The sequence below is a fragment of the Oncorhynchus gorbuscha genome, linkage group LG07, assembly GCF_021184085.1.
Source record: "Oncorhynchus gorbuscha isolate QuinsamMale2020 ecotype Even-year linkage group LG07, OgorEven_v1.0, whole genome shotgun sequence".
NCBI classification, from domain to species: domain Eukaryota; kingdom Metazoa; phylum Chordata; class Actinopteri; order Salmoniformes; family Salmonidae; genus Oncorhynchus; species Oncorhynchus gorbuscha.
The window spans coordinates 21,082,797-21,098,149 of record NC_060179.1 but is presented as its reverse complement, the minus strand read 5'-3'; the positions used below and the strand labels follow the sequence as shown (position 1 = coordinate 21,098,149).

Sequence of the window (15,353 nt, the reverse complement as noted above, 5' to 3'; positions counted from 1 at the left end):
GAAAAGTTGTGTTACGGTTTTCTTCCGTCGAAGGAGAGGAGGACCAAAATGCAGCGTGGTTATTTCGATACATCTTTAATCCACCTCTGGCCTGCTCGCCTCCCTACCACTGAGGAAGTACAGCTCCCGCTCAGCCCAGTCAAAACTGTTCGCTGCCCTGGCCCCCCAATGGTGGAACAAACTCCCTCACGACGCCAGGACAGCGGAGTCAATCACCACCTTCCGGAGACACCTGAAACCCCACCTCTTTAAGGAATACCTAGGATAGGTTAAGTAATCCCTCTCACCCCACCCCCCCTAAGTTTTAGATGCACTATTGTTAAGTGACTGTCCCACTGGATGTCATAAGGTGAATGCACCAATTTGTAAGTCGCTCTGGATAAGAGCGTCTGCTAAATGACTTAAATGTAAATGTAATAAACACGAGCAATACAAAAACAATAAACGTAACGTCAAAACCTAAACAGCCTTATCTGGTGCAAACAAACACAGAGACAGGAACAATCACCCACGAAACACTCAAAGAATATGGCTGCCTAAATATGGTTCCCAATCAGAGACAACGATAAACACCTGCCTCTGATTGAGAACCACTCCAGGCAGCCATAGACTATTCTAGACAACCCCACTAAGCACAATCCCATGACCTACAAAAACGACAAGACAAAACACACCACATAAATAACCCATGTCACACCCTGGCCTGACCAACATAATAAAGAAAACACAAAATACTAAGGTACTCCCGGCCGCACACCTAAGCCCATAGGGGAGGGTCCGGGTGGGCATCTGTCCACGGTGGCGGCTCCAGCGCGGGACGTGAACCCCACTTCAACAAAGTCTTAGTCCGCTTAATAGATATGCGACCCTCGCCGCCAACCTTGGCCTAGTAACCCTAACCAAGGGCCCACTGGACTGAGGGGCAGCTCGGGACTGAGGGGCAGCTCGGGACTGAGGGGCAGCTCGGGACTGAGGGACAGCTCGGGACTGAGAGGAAGCTCAGGCAGATCCTGGCTGGCTGGTGGTTCCGGCAGATCCTGGCTGGCTGGCGGTTCCGGCAGATCCTGGCTGGCTGGCGGTTCCGGCGGATCCTGGCGGATCTGGAAGATCCTGACTGACTGGCGGATCCTGGCAGACTGGCAGCTCTGGCGGCTCCTTGCAGACTGGCAGCTCTGGCGGCTCCTTGCAGACTGGCAGCTCTGGCGGCTCCTTGCAGACTGGCAGCTCTGGCGGCTCCTTGCAGACTGGCAGCTCTGGCGGTTCCTTGCAGACTGGCAGCTCTGACAGCGCTGAACAGGCGGGAGACTCCGACAGCGCTGGAGAGGAGGAAGGCTCTGGCAGCGCTGGACAGGCGAAGCACACTTTAGGCCTGGTGCTGGCACTGGTGGTACTGGGCCGAGGACACGCACAGGAAACCGGGAGCTGCCACCGGAGGGCTGGTGCGTGGAGGTGGTACTGGATAGACCGGACCGTGCAGGCGCACTGGCGCTCTTGAGCACCGAGCCTGCCCAACCTTACCTGGTTGAATACTCCCGGTCGCCCTGCCAGTGCGGCGAGGTGGAATAGCCCGCACTGGGCTATGCAGGCGAACCGGGGACACCGTGCGCAAGGCTGGTGCCATGTAAGCCGGCCCAAGGAGACTCACTGGAGACCAGATGCGTAGAGCCGGCTTTGTGACACTTGGCTCGATGCTTACTCTAGCCCGGCCGATATGAGGAGCTGGTATGTACCGCACCGGGCTATGCACCCGCACTGGGGACACCGTGCGCTTCACAGCATAACACGGTGCCTGCCCGGTCTCTCTAGCCCCCCGGTAAGCACAGGAAGTTAGCGCAGGTTTTCTACCTGGCTTTGCCATACTCCCTGTGTGCCCCCGACCAAGACATTTTGGGGCTGCCTCTCGGGCTTACATCCGCGTTGCCGTGCTGCCTACTCATACCAGCGCCTCTCCGCCTTCACCGCCTCCAGCTCTTCTTTGGGGCGGAGATATTCTCCAGGCTGAGCCCAGGGTCCTTTACCATTCAATATCTCCTCCCATGTCCAGAAATTTGGATTTCGCTGCTCCTGCTGTCGCTACCTGTCACCACGCTGCTTGGTCCTGTTGTGGTGGGTGATTCTGGACTGACCAAAATAATAAAGAAAACACAAAATACTAAGACCAGGGCGTGACAAGTTGCATAACACGGGGGCGATTCGATGCTAATACAGAACGCCACAGGATGTTTTTGTGCTGGTCAAGGGCAGTCAGGTCTGGAGAGAAACAAGGGCTATATATGTTCCTGGTTCTACATTTTTTGAAAGGGGCATGCTTATTTAAGATGGTGAGGAAGGCACTTTAAAAAAATGACCAGGCATCATCTACTGACGGGATGAGGTCAATATCCTTCCAGCATACCCGGGCCAGGTCGAATAGAAATGCCTGCTCGCTGAAGTGTTTTTTAGGGAGCGTTTTGACAGTGATGGGGGTGGTCGTTTGACCGCAGACCCATTAGGGATGCAGGCAATGAGGCAGTGATCACTGAGACCTTGGTTGAAAACAGCAGAGATATATTTGGAGGGCAAGTTGGTTACGATGATATCTATGAGGGTGCCCATGTTTACAGATTTGGGGTTGTACATGGTGGGTTCATTGATAATTTGTGTGAGATTGAGGGTATCAAGCTTATATTGTAGGATGGCTGGTGTGTTAAGCATCTCCCAGTTTAGGTCACCTAACAGCACGAGCTCTGAAGATAGATGGGGGCAATCAGTTCACATATGGTGTCCAGGGCACAGCTGGGGGCAGAGGGTGAGAGCGGCAACGGTGAGAGACTTGTTTCTGGAAAGGTGGATTTTTAAAAGTAGAAGCTCGAATTGTTTGGGTACAGACCTGGATAGTTTGGGTACAGACCTGTCTGGGTACAGACCTGCAGAGCTACAGTGGGGCAAAAAAGTATTTAGTCAGCCATCAATTGTGCAAGTTCTCCCACTTAAAAAGATGAGAGGCCTGTAATTTTCATCATAGGTACACTTCAACTATGACAGACAAAATGAGAAAGAAAAATAACCAGAAAATCACATTGTAGGATTTTTAATGAATTTATTTGCAAATGATGGTGGAAAATAAGTATTTGGTCACCTACAAACAAGCAAGATTTCTGGCTCTCACAGACCTGTAACTTCTTCTTTAAGAGGCTCCTCTGTCCTCCACTCGTTACCTGTATTAATGGCACCTGTTTGAACATGTTATCAGTATAAAAGACACCTGTCCACAACCTCAAACAGTCACACTCCAAACTCCACTATGGCCAAGACCAAAGAGCTGTCAAAGGACACCAGAAACAAAATTGTAGACCTGCACCAGGCTGGGAAGACTGAATCTGCAATAGGTAAGCAGCTTGGTTTGAAGAAATCAACTGTGGGAGCAATTATTAGGAAATGGTAGACATACAAGACCACTAATAATCTCCCTCGATCTGGGGCTCCACGCAAGATCTCACCCAGAACCACACGGGGGACCTAGTGAATGACCTGCAGAGAGCTGGGACCAAAGTAACAAAGCCTACCGTCAGTAACACACTATGCCGCCAGGGACTCAAATCCTGCAGTGCCAGACGTGTCCCCCTGCTTAAGCCAGTACATGTCCAGGCCCATCTGAAGTTTGCTAGAGAGCATTTGGATTATCCAGAAGAAGATTGGGAGAATGTCATATGGTCAGATGAAACCAAAATATAATTTTTCGGTAAAAACTCAACTCGTCATGTTTGGAGGACAAAGAATGCTGAGTTGCATCCAAAGAACACCATACCTACTGTGAAGCATGGGGGTGGAAACATCATGCTTTGGGGCTGGTTTTCTGCAAAGGGACCAGGACGACAAATCCGTGTAAAGGAAAGAATGAATGGGGCTATGTATCGTGAGATTTTGAGTGAAAACCTCCTTCCATCAGCAAGGGCATTGAAGATGAAACGTGGCTGGGTCTTTCAGCATGACAATGATCCCAAACACACTGCCCGGGCAAGGAAGGAGTTGCTTCGTAAGAAGCATTTCAAGGTCCTGGAGTGGCCTAGCCAGTCTCCAGATCTCAACCCCATAGAAAATCTTTGGAGGGAGTTGAAAGTCTGTGTTGCCCAGCAACTGCCCCAAAACATAATTGCTCTAGAGGAGATCTGCATGGAGGAATGGGCCAAAATACCAGCAACAGTGTGTGAAAATCTTGTGAAGACTTACAAAAAACGTTTGACCTCTGTCATTGCCAACAAAGGGTATATAAAAAGTATTGAGATAAACTTTTGTTATTGACCAAATACTTATTTTCCACCATAATTTGCAAATAAATTCATTAAAAATGTGATTTTCTGGATTTTTCTTCTCATTTTGTCTGTCATAGTTGAAGTGTACCTATGATGAAAATTACAGACCTCATCTTTTTAAGTGGGAGAACTTGCTCAATTGGTGTCTGACTAAATACTTTTTTTGCCCCACTGTAGCTCTGCAGGCTATCTGTGCAGTAGTTTGCAACACCACCCTCTTTGGCAGTTCTATCTTGTCAGAAAATGTTATAGTTAGGGATGGAAATTTCAGACTTTTTGGTGGTCTTCCTGAGCCAGGATTCAGACACTGCTAGGACATCCAGGTTGGCAGAGTGTGCTAGGGAAGTGAATAAAACAAACATAGGGAGGAGGCTTCTAATATTAACATGCATGAAACCAAGGCTCTTATGGTTACAGAAGTCAACAAATGAGAGCGCCTGGGCAATGGGAGTTATGCTGGGGGCTGCAGGGCCTGGATTAACCCCTACATCACCAGAGGAACGGAGGAGGAGTAGGATAAGAGTATGGCTAAAGGCTAAAAAAGCTGGTCGTCTAGTGCGTTCGGAACAGAGAGTAAAAGGAGCAGGTTCCTGGGCACGGTAGAATAGATTCATGGCATAATGTACGGTATGGTAGGATCTGAATACAGTGGAGGTAAACCTGTGCATAGAGTGACGATGAAAGAGAAATTGTCTCTAGAAATATAATTTAAACCAGGTGATGTCACTGCATATTTGGTAGGTGCAACTAAAGTGTTAAATAAGGAATATTGAGCAGGGCTAGTGGCTCTACAGTGAAATAAGGCAATAATTACTAACCAAAACGCCAATGTACAAGGCATATTGACGTTAGTGAGAGCATGCATAGCTGAGTGATCATAGGAGTCCAGTGAGTGGCTTCAGGCAGCTAGCGGGCCCAGGGATAACAAGCTAGCAGAAGGGCTTTGGAGGGATGTTGTGACGGAAGAAAGTCTGTTGTGGCCCCCTCGTGCTATTACGTTGGCAGACGGATCAGCAGGGCTCCGTGTGGTAAACCAGGCCAAATGGCAAAATAGGTACAGTTGCCAAAGAATTTGTCTGGTGGGCCTCTTAAGCTAACAGTCCGATGTACTCTGGAAAGCTAGCGGGCCGCAGATAGTAGGCTAGCGGATGGGCATTCAGGGGATGACGTGACGGCGGAGCCAGTTGGTCCAGTCGTGATGGGTCGGCGGGGGTCCAGGCCAGTTGGCAAAATAGGTATTGTAGCCCAAGGAGTGGCTGATGGACCTCTTTGGTTAGCCGGGAGATGTGCCTAGCAGATGGGCCTAGCAAGGCAAGCTCCAGGTTAATATGTTCTTGCTTCGGGACAGAGACGTTAGCCAGGAGTGGCCATTTGAATAGCGAGTATGTAAAGAAAGTAAATGTAAACAAAACACTATTGCCTCAAATCATGGTTAAAACTATCATTTTGATATCATGGATAGTCAGTCTTTGAATTTTGAGTGGTTACATTTCTCCAGCCCCATCCTCAAGCTTTTTACCGAAACAAGGGCATGGGAGAAGCGTTGTTGTTTCAACTGCTGATTCCCGCTTTAAATAAATGTGAATTCTAGTCAAGTTTATTCATGCCATTTGTATATATTCTTTGTAGTAATTTCAGTAGAGGTCACGCTGTGGCCATCTCATGACTAACCCTGCTCTTCTCTCGCTACCCCCCCCCCAGACTCTGCCTTCATGATGGTCAACACCAGCGGACGTTTCTCGGGCCAGAAGGCCCAGTTGCTCATGCCCCAGCTCAAGGAGAACGACACCCACTGCCTCATCTTCCAGTACTACGTAGCAGGACAGCGCGAGGGTGCCAACCCGGGCCAGCTTAACGTCTATGTCAAGGAGAACAACAGTCCGCTGGGCATCCCTGTGTGGAACGCCTCAGGGCCCGCCTACCCCACCTGGCGCCAGGTGGAACTGGCTGTCAGCACCTTCTGGCCCAACTTCTACCAGGTGAGATGGGATAAAGAAGATGGTGATGGGCTGTGTCTATAAAAGTGGCACATAGAACAAGGGGTAGGGTTGTCAGTGAGGGTCCTACTGTTCATCAAATGTAAGGTTTTGTCAATGTCCTGTTGTACTGTGAGCAGTTAGGAAACGGTAGACATTGTGTTATTATCCTCTGTGGGTTGTACGTCGACCGATGAAGTGGTAATATTGGTGGAGATAAGAACCCATCAGATCGGGACATTTTCCCAGCCCCAGAGCCATATTTAAACACTGCCCATTAGCAGGGAATAATATTGAACTCTGACAGAGTCCATGTTTTCTCAGTGCGGGTCCATGGCAGTACAGTAAACACATTCTCCAAGGTCTCTGGAGGTCAAACCACTTTCTATCATCACCTCCCCAATAGTTCTCCTCTATGAAAATTAAACTGATTTTGTGTGTAGCATCGTGCCGTTAGGCAGCAGCGTTGTGAATTTCCAGCCGAGGCAATTACCGCTCACGCCAAATGTTTGGTTTACTCCCACATGAGGTCAAACACACGCTCACAGGGTCAGTGTGTACTGAGTGACCCAGCATGTAAGCCCGTCAGTATGTCATCTGCTCCACGGATGACCCTCAGATTGAAGGCTGATGGTGTGTGTTTGTGGAAGGTTGGTGGGTCACGCCATCGAGCCCTCCTCCTCCCACTAACATACAGTGTCGGCTGTTAGACATGTTTTTTCACACACGTGCCTGTGAGGTTTTCCCTAGCGAGACCGACAGTAAAGAGTGATAAATACATCTCCACGTTTCCCAAGAGAAATCACCGCCATCTGTTGTTTGACAGAGGCACCGTGCAGAAGGAGCATCTCTCTGACTTCCTATTACTCTTTCAGATTAACAATGGAAAGGCGGCATCTTCAAAGCTCTATACCCAATTAGCAATGTAGCAAGTAATTATGGTGTTTCTGTAATTGCACAGTATCTTTAAGTGTTTGTCAAAATGAAAACCACCTGGTATTCAGAAATTACTTTGTCTCTTATTTTGTAATTACAGCATATGGTTTTCGCTCCCCTCAGTTTACAATGCAAGTCTATCAGCACAGGGCTAATTACATTGCAATGGTTGGGCCGCATTTTGAGAAACTTTTAATTAATCACGCCGTGCATTTCAAATATGGTTATTGTCTTCCCCAGCCCGGCACACTCTGATCTTGATCCTGCCATTTTGCGTTGTTCATCTCCACCTGCTCTGTTATTCCAATTCCATTTTTAGACACAATCACAATTACCAGGTGATCTGTAAAGGAACATTGGGGTGACATCGCATCAGTATTTAATGAACAGTGTGAGAGGAGGGAAGGGTCATTTCTTCCCCGTCTGCTATTATGTATGCATGAGAGGTCAGCCTTTTGTTCTTAGGAAGTTTCAACAACTTACTGACAAGACTTTTTGTAAAAGATGTGGTGAACCTGAAGTTGCACTAAGGACGCCATGAAGTAAAGCAACACACACACACACACACACACACACACACACACACACACACACACACACACACACACACACACACACACACACACACACACACACACACACACACACACACACACACACACACACACACACACACACACACACACACACACACACACACACACACACGTCGGAGGAGCACTACTCACATTCGCTTATGCATTAAAAGCAAACCTACTTCTCTAGCCCCCACAAGCCACATGAACGTTATCATGGCTAACTGAGCTCATTCACCAGGTGCAGCTAAAGAAGATAAACCTAAAAACACATGGAGGATGGGGGGTTGAGGGGGTCCGCCAAGGTCGAGCAGGTTGCTTAGCATCACCACGGCGACAAACATTAACAACCTTGGTTTTAATCACCCCAGGCGGCACGTTGTGACATTATGCACGCTGGCATTCGCATTTTTATTTCCTTTTTGCAAATTAGGCCCTCGTTAAAGGCGTAATTAGCGGCCAAGGCTTCTGCCGTCGCTCAAAAGCAAGAGAGAGGGGAGGAAAGGGACACAAATCTATTAAAACCCATCTGAATGGTTTTATTTACGGCATCTCGTTTGGCCTCAGCTCAACAATGTTATTTCATGGCTAATGACTCACTTTCTATTTGTTCATTGGGCATTGGGACTGGTGCGGTTGGCATTCCCTTGTAACAAACAAAGGCCATATTTAAATAGGTTCCATTGTAGTAGGTATGGTCCCACAACAATACATCCTACAGCAGCTGATGTGGTAGGCATGATAAGGGAAGCCACGAGAATAGACAGTAGATCCATTAATAATTGGGGTGGCAGGTAGCCTAGTGGTTAGAGCGTTGGACTAGTAACCGAAAGGTTGCATGATCAAATCTCTAAGCTGACAAGGTAAAAATCTGTCGTTCTGCCCCTGAACAAGGCAGTTAACCCACTGTTCCTAGGCCGTCATTGTAAATAATAATTTGTTCTCAACTGACTTGCCTAATTACATAAAGTTTAAATAAAAAAATAAATACAAATAATTCTGTGCTCCATATGTCAGCTTGGTATGAGGTACGCATGCGCACATCTATGAGGCCCAGGGTTGTGTCCCAAATGGCACCCTATTCCCTATACAGTGCACTACTTTTGGAAGGATGAAGCCTTCCATTCATAGGATCTGCTGTACTGAAGGAGTTTGAACAGAATCGTGGCTAGAATTGTAGCAGTGTTTTCTTGTAGGAAGTAATGCGTAGCACAGTGTTGCTATCTCCTCAGAGTTGATTTGTGTCCTTGGGTATTGTAGTCTCCCCGGACATGTGGATATTGTAGTCTCCCCGGACATTTGTTTTGGTTTGCTATTTTTGCGTCTACAAACCTGATATCTGGGCCCCACATAGTTCTATTATCTTAAGTGTTTGTTTTTGTTGTTCAGAAACTTTGAACGCTGCACATTTCGTCCTTGATCGTATCTGTCCTCTTGCCCTCGACCGCCAACGGACCGTTTCTGTCATCAGTTACCGAGTCAAGTGAGATATTCAGGGTTCACTCACAACCATTACAGAGGGCGTGTGTTTCATACCAGAACGTTGTTCCCTTCCCTTGCTCCCATCACTGATCAGAAGTTTTGGTACTGGATAGTTTAAAACAATATGGTGGCTCAGCATTGTTTACAGCTGCCCAGTTGTCCCAAATCCATGAAGGTTAGTGAACAAGGACAAGGGGACTAGTGCATAGGGAACAACTTTATGGAATGAAATAACTGGGAACTGGGAATGAGGGAGGATCTCCAGAAAGCGGGGTCCCATTGGCCCGTTTTCTGGCCTATAGAAAAGCTCTGATGTAAACCAAGTGGGTTGGGCGTGTTGCCAGAACCTCTGCATGAACAGGAAGGCAGCCCCTGCGTCTTTAACCAGTTGTTTCCTGAGCGATAAGGGCCATGGAATGTGGTCTCCGTGAGGCCACTCCTCTGATGTGGACCGCGAGGTCAGAAGTGTGAGAACATGATTCGGGCTGCTCTATTCGTCACTGTGGTAATGCAACAGAGCGTCCCTCGCAGGTGCAGCCGTTAAAAAAAAGAACTCATGATACAGACACCCTGTCATAGAAACCATGACTCCAGAGTCCAGACACTCTCCACCATTCCCCTCCCTCCTCCCCTTGGGAAATGGAGGATGAGACTCTGTACAAGAAAACATAATTGTTTTAAACATTTAAATGATTAGGTCGATCTTTACGAGGTGTGTACCCTAAAACAGTTTTCTCGGCTGAATTCCACTCACGGACTGTAACAGCACTGATGAAGAGGGGGAAGTGGGCTGGGAATCCAACCCATATCACATGCCTCTTAGCTAAAGCATGCTCTCTGAAAGCCATGATGATTCAGGGATATAAATGAACCCAGTCATCATAGACCCAGGCCCCATTGTTTGAAATGGAAAGGGTCCATGTAACCCAATCCTTTTCCCCCGTCCACCTCCCTGCCTCATGCCCCATGTTTGAAGCCTGAACGCGTGGGCCCGGGCCCCTTAAACTGTAGCAGCTGCCAGCTTCTCCCTCCTCTAACTAGACGTACAAGGAATGGGAGCACAGGAGCGTTGTCTATGCCTGCGTTCCCATTCTCTACTTTTCTCCTGAAGTGCACTTGCACATTCCCTGACATGGATTTATTAGCAATGGTGAAAACTCCCTCCAACCGATGCTTACGCCAGTTTGCTGGTTTTAAATCAGTGACTGTTCAAGACAAGTGCACAATTTCAAAATTGGGTAGTTTCCTCTTGTCATGTCAGTTATTGCATACCTTAGAGCTATTTATTTACATTTACATTTAAGTCATTTAGCAGACGCTCTTATTTATAACGTTTTAGCTAGGTTTTTAAGACCATAGATTTTGTTGTAATGTTTGAGTCGCTAAAATATCACATGATTACACAATCAACATGTGTACATGTGTAGAATTGCAAGAAAATGTGCTTTAAAACTGCAACATTTTCTCTGCATCCCATGACAACGTGTAGAATTGGAGGAAATATGCTTTAAACCTGTTAAATGTACTCTCCACCAACAAGAGTGGTGTGAACAGTTTGTCATGAACAGTGCTTGTTCCCATAGAAATAGAGGGGTGCAGACACAGAGCATTGGGACACATTCAGTTTATGTTTGTGCCAACTGCCAACCTCTTTACCCACCTCCTTTCTTTCCTTTCCTCCCCTCTGCAGATTGTCTTTGAGGCGGTGAGCACAGGACAAAGAGGTCTACTAGCCATCAAGGATGTCACACTGCAAGGCCATCAGTGCAGTAAGTCTCCCCGCTCCCCCCACACACACACAGTGAATGTTCTATGTAGCACCCATCCCTTGCGTGTCTCATAAGTCACCCACTACCACTGGGTTGTCACTCTTCAGCCCCCCCCCCCATCTCCCTCTTCTCACATGATATTGCTGTCACCTACCGACCCATGTCTGTGCTACATAGCGAACTCAATATACTGTATATTCCTGGGCATATTTCATATTTACAGTCCTGTGACACGAACGAAGCTAGAATATACTACACAAGCCTTCATATTAAATATGTCCTTTGAATCAAAGGCAAAAGGACTAGATGGCAGCGAGCTTCTTGTGTCTTTGCCCTCCTCTCCAGGAAAGACTCCGGTTCCACAATCCTCCCCCAGATTTGTGAAATTCCGTGAGGAAGCTAGGCTAATTGCCTCGGATAGAACGGACAAATCCGCTTCGCCATATAGCCAGGCATGGAGGAACACCACTCCACAAAGAATGTGTGATGATTGCAAGTGTGTAGTACAGCACACACATTATGTGTGTATAAAAAAGGTATAAACACGCATGAACACTCACATTTTTCTTCGTCACGTTTCACTTCTGTTTAGTTGTTTTACTAACAACGTCACTAGCCTAGACTCGTGTGTGACTTTCCAACGGCTCTCGACAGATTAAGTGTCAACAAAGAGGGGGACTTTGGCTCTTCAAAGTTTGGCCTCGGTCCACATATCTTTTCCAGGTGAAGCAAGGCAATACCATTAGCCCTCAACTCCAAAGACTGGGGGAGTGCTGAGCTGGGAGATATCAGGGCCACCACGTTACTTCACAAGAGTTGTTTTAATTGCCTACCGCAGAGTTACACGGTGCGCACTCTAGTGTACCTCGTCTCAGATATCAGAATCAAGGTCGTCGCCCACCACGGCCCGCGTGCCTCGAACACAGAGACAAGGGGGAACTAATTAAAAACGAATTTCCATAATTTCATTAGCATGGACTTTCATCCGTGCGTTAGTGAGGTAGTGATCCCACCTACCATTATGTATTTAGATTGACCCAGATTCCCCAGCCAAGTCAGATTTGTTGTTAGTTCAACCGGCAAACTATTAAGGAGTAAGGAGACAACCCACCCTATGCACACCCCATATCAACAAGTTTACATAGAAGTGTGTTTTTGATAGTGGTCAAAATGCAGGGAGCTCTGAACACTGAACAGGGGCCAGAAAAAATAGTTTATGGCTCTGTTTTGATTTGCAACCTGACCCCTAAACCCTTTTCCTCCCCTCCTCCCCTTTTTGCTTTATCACTGTTATTGCTGCGTTGGTGAAAACTTTCTTCCAATATCCTTGAACTCTAGAGAGTCGAAAGGTTTATACGTTCCCCGGCTAAAATATTTTCACCACAGCTTGCCTCCTGACCTTTCACCTCTGTAATATCCTAATTGAAAACGCTGTCCCCGACACTCCTCCTGGGAAGAAGGTAAAAAGAAAAAGTGTACGGATCCATTTTGTGATTGAATCTCGGCAGATTTCTCCCCCGAGTGGCTCAAGAGATCAGACCAAGGTTAGGCCAACGCCAATGGAGAATAAATGTGATTTGTTTTTGGTAGGATTGAAAGATAATTGGCCATATTAGTATGAGTTGAGGCAGATTCCGTATACGTGCTCAGGTTACTGGAAAAATTGAGAAATGGGGAATTCGGGAGAAAAACAACCACCACAATTTCCCATTAATCTCAATAAGAATGAAACCGTTAGATTCAAAGGAAATTAAACTGAAAGTGGATGAGACTACAATACATGCAAGTACTGTATTTAACATGCTTAATATGGTTTTGGTTATTGTATACATCTCTCTCTCTCTCTCTTCCTCTCTTTTAGTGAGCACCCCCCACTTTCTCCATATCAAAGGTGTGGAGGTCAACGCCAGGCAGACTGCCACGTTCCAGTGCACCGTTAACGGTCGACCGCAAGACAGCCATAACCTCTGGTTACAGGTGAGTCCATTTTGACCTTAACACTCGGAACGCTGGAATTCCATAGCTACTAGAATGGCCATGATGTACATTCTGACAGTTGATATTTCAATTGTGTACATAGTCCATAATAAGTAATACATTGCTAAATGAATTAATTTATTTTGTTAAAATAGGTCATAAGAAACCTCAGGATTTCAAATGCAAATCTTAATCAATCAGAGAATGTATTGATTGGTCCAGAAGTGCATAGAGTGTTAATATTAAAATGTGTATTTTAGTGTATTTTCTGACTATTAGACAACAGTTGCCTGCCCAGCTGGCCCATACAAACTACACCTAAACTATATTGAAACTAATTTCACGCACATAATGATAATAATAGATGTGGCCTAAAGACTAGATTAAATTGACAATGGTCTGATGGGTGACAATATTATGTAATAGAGCATGAAGAGACTGAAGACCAGCACAGGGTGCAATGACAAAGGAATGGAGCTTACCAAATTGCACTTTTTCCATATCCTACAGAGCTCCAGGCAGGCCAGGCATTTTGATTGGGGGGGGGGGTTGGCGGCAAGTACAAATGACTGTGCAACTGTATTGTCATTTTCCATTAAGACAAATTGTTGAAAAGTATTTGTATAATTTTGTTGCAATGTTTTCATAAACTATGTCCAATATTGTTTGGCAATATATAAAAAACATCCTCATGTTGATGTCGGTCACATTACTGCTAACTAATGTGAGCTAGTTATACTGCACTTCATGTGCAGATCCAAAATAATCCTAATGGTGGCAGCCTAAACCACAAATTAATGTTTTACATGAAATAATGTTGTAGTTAGGTGCAATATAGCAGGATTGGGATTTTAGGCTACCATCCTTTTGGATTATGTTGGAACTGCGTAAACTCGCAGTAGTCTGCTTGTATTATAACTCTAGAGTGGGGGGGACAACTTTTGCAGAAAATATGCACTAATGCTGACATCAAACACGCTTGAAAATCATGATTTCATAATATTTGTGGTAATAAATCACAGATTCCAAGGTCAATTAGCTACAGGACCATATGTCTACCTAATTAATTACACCAAAACAAATACACCCGCTCCAACACCCCTGTAGTAACAACACTTCACAATGTTACACGCATGTACAGACCAGCATACAATCCTGTCTCTAATTAAATATTCACAGTGTTTGCAAGTTATATTACACAGTACTAGGATGTTAGTCCATCCATAACGATTAGAAATGAAACAAAATAAAACTGCAGGTGCAAACCTGTCCGACTTCTCTTTCCCTAGAATGTTAGTATGTATATCTTTGTCAATTGCCATGATGCATTCTATCTTGGGTCATTGGGCTCCTAAGCCAGGTGTGTAGACATCTTAATGCACGAGTGGAAAGATCTCTCACAGCTGCTAACTGGGATGGTCAGCGACGCCTGTATGATTTGATTGCCTTCAGTGATAGGAACATATTAGGGTCTAACAGTTTATACACACAGGACATGTCAGAAGTGGCATCTTTCCTTTTTTAAAGAGGTCATGATTAGCAGGAATATGCCATGTTTTTCTTGTGTGGGCCTCCCCTCTCTCTGTTCTCCTGTGTTCTCTCACTGTCCTGTCTGCTCCTCTCTTGCTCCCATCTTGCTCCCATCTCTCCTTTACTGTCTGAATTTCTGCTTTCCTGGATCTCCTATATTATTACAGAGACGCTATAATATCAGTACCGTAGCGATATGAAATATTCTGAACAGACAAAGGCACACAAAAGCAATATACACGCGCGCGCGCACAATGAACAACAGGCAAATAATGTTTACCTGAATTGAGCTAAATGTCAAATCTGGGAGAGTTTCTGTTCCTTAATGATATTAGCCATTCACTCAATCTTAAACCTGATTTAACATTCAACTGTCCTCCCCTTCACTAACCCCAATACCTGCGTTCTCTGTCGCTTTAGCAACAAAATCAACATGCGTGCAACCATGGGGCAAAACCGATGCGGTTGACTTAGATCGTTGACAACATGTAAGCTATATTTCGTCTCCAATGTTTATTAAAAATAAATACATTTGCACAACAATGTATTTTTTTTTCAAATACATCGTTATTTGTTGGTTAGCTAGCTAGCTAGCAAGCAAATATTAGCCCTATTTGCATTGACATTAAATCAGGCAAAACACCTCAAAACAACACATGCTGAAACAAGCCACTTCCGATTCCCCATGGCAGTGTCATTCTTGCTGGCAATCTGGCCATCCAGAATCACAACAGGCTGACTTCTGCCCCATGGAAGTGCGCACGTCAGCCAACCCATCTATGTAGTTAGATGCTAAATAATTGTGGTGTAAACACA

General features: G+C 45.8%; 1 pseudogene; it reads left to right on the top strand.

Moving 5' to 3' along the window:
- The window catches only part of LOC124039616, a 306,037-nt pseudogene that overhangs the window by 99,642 nt on the left and 191,042 nt on the right, over window positions 1-15,353 (top strand).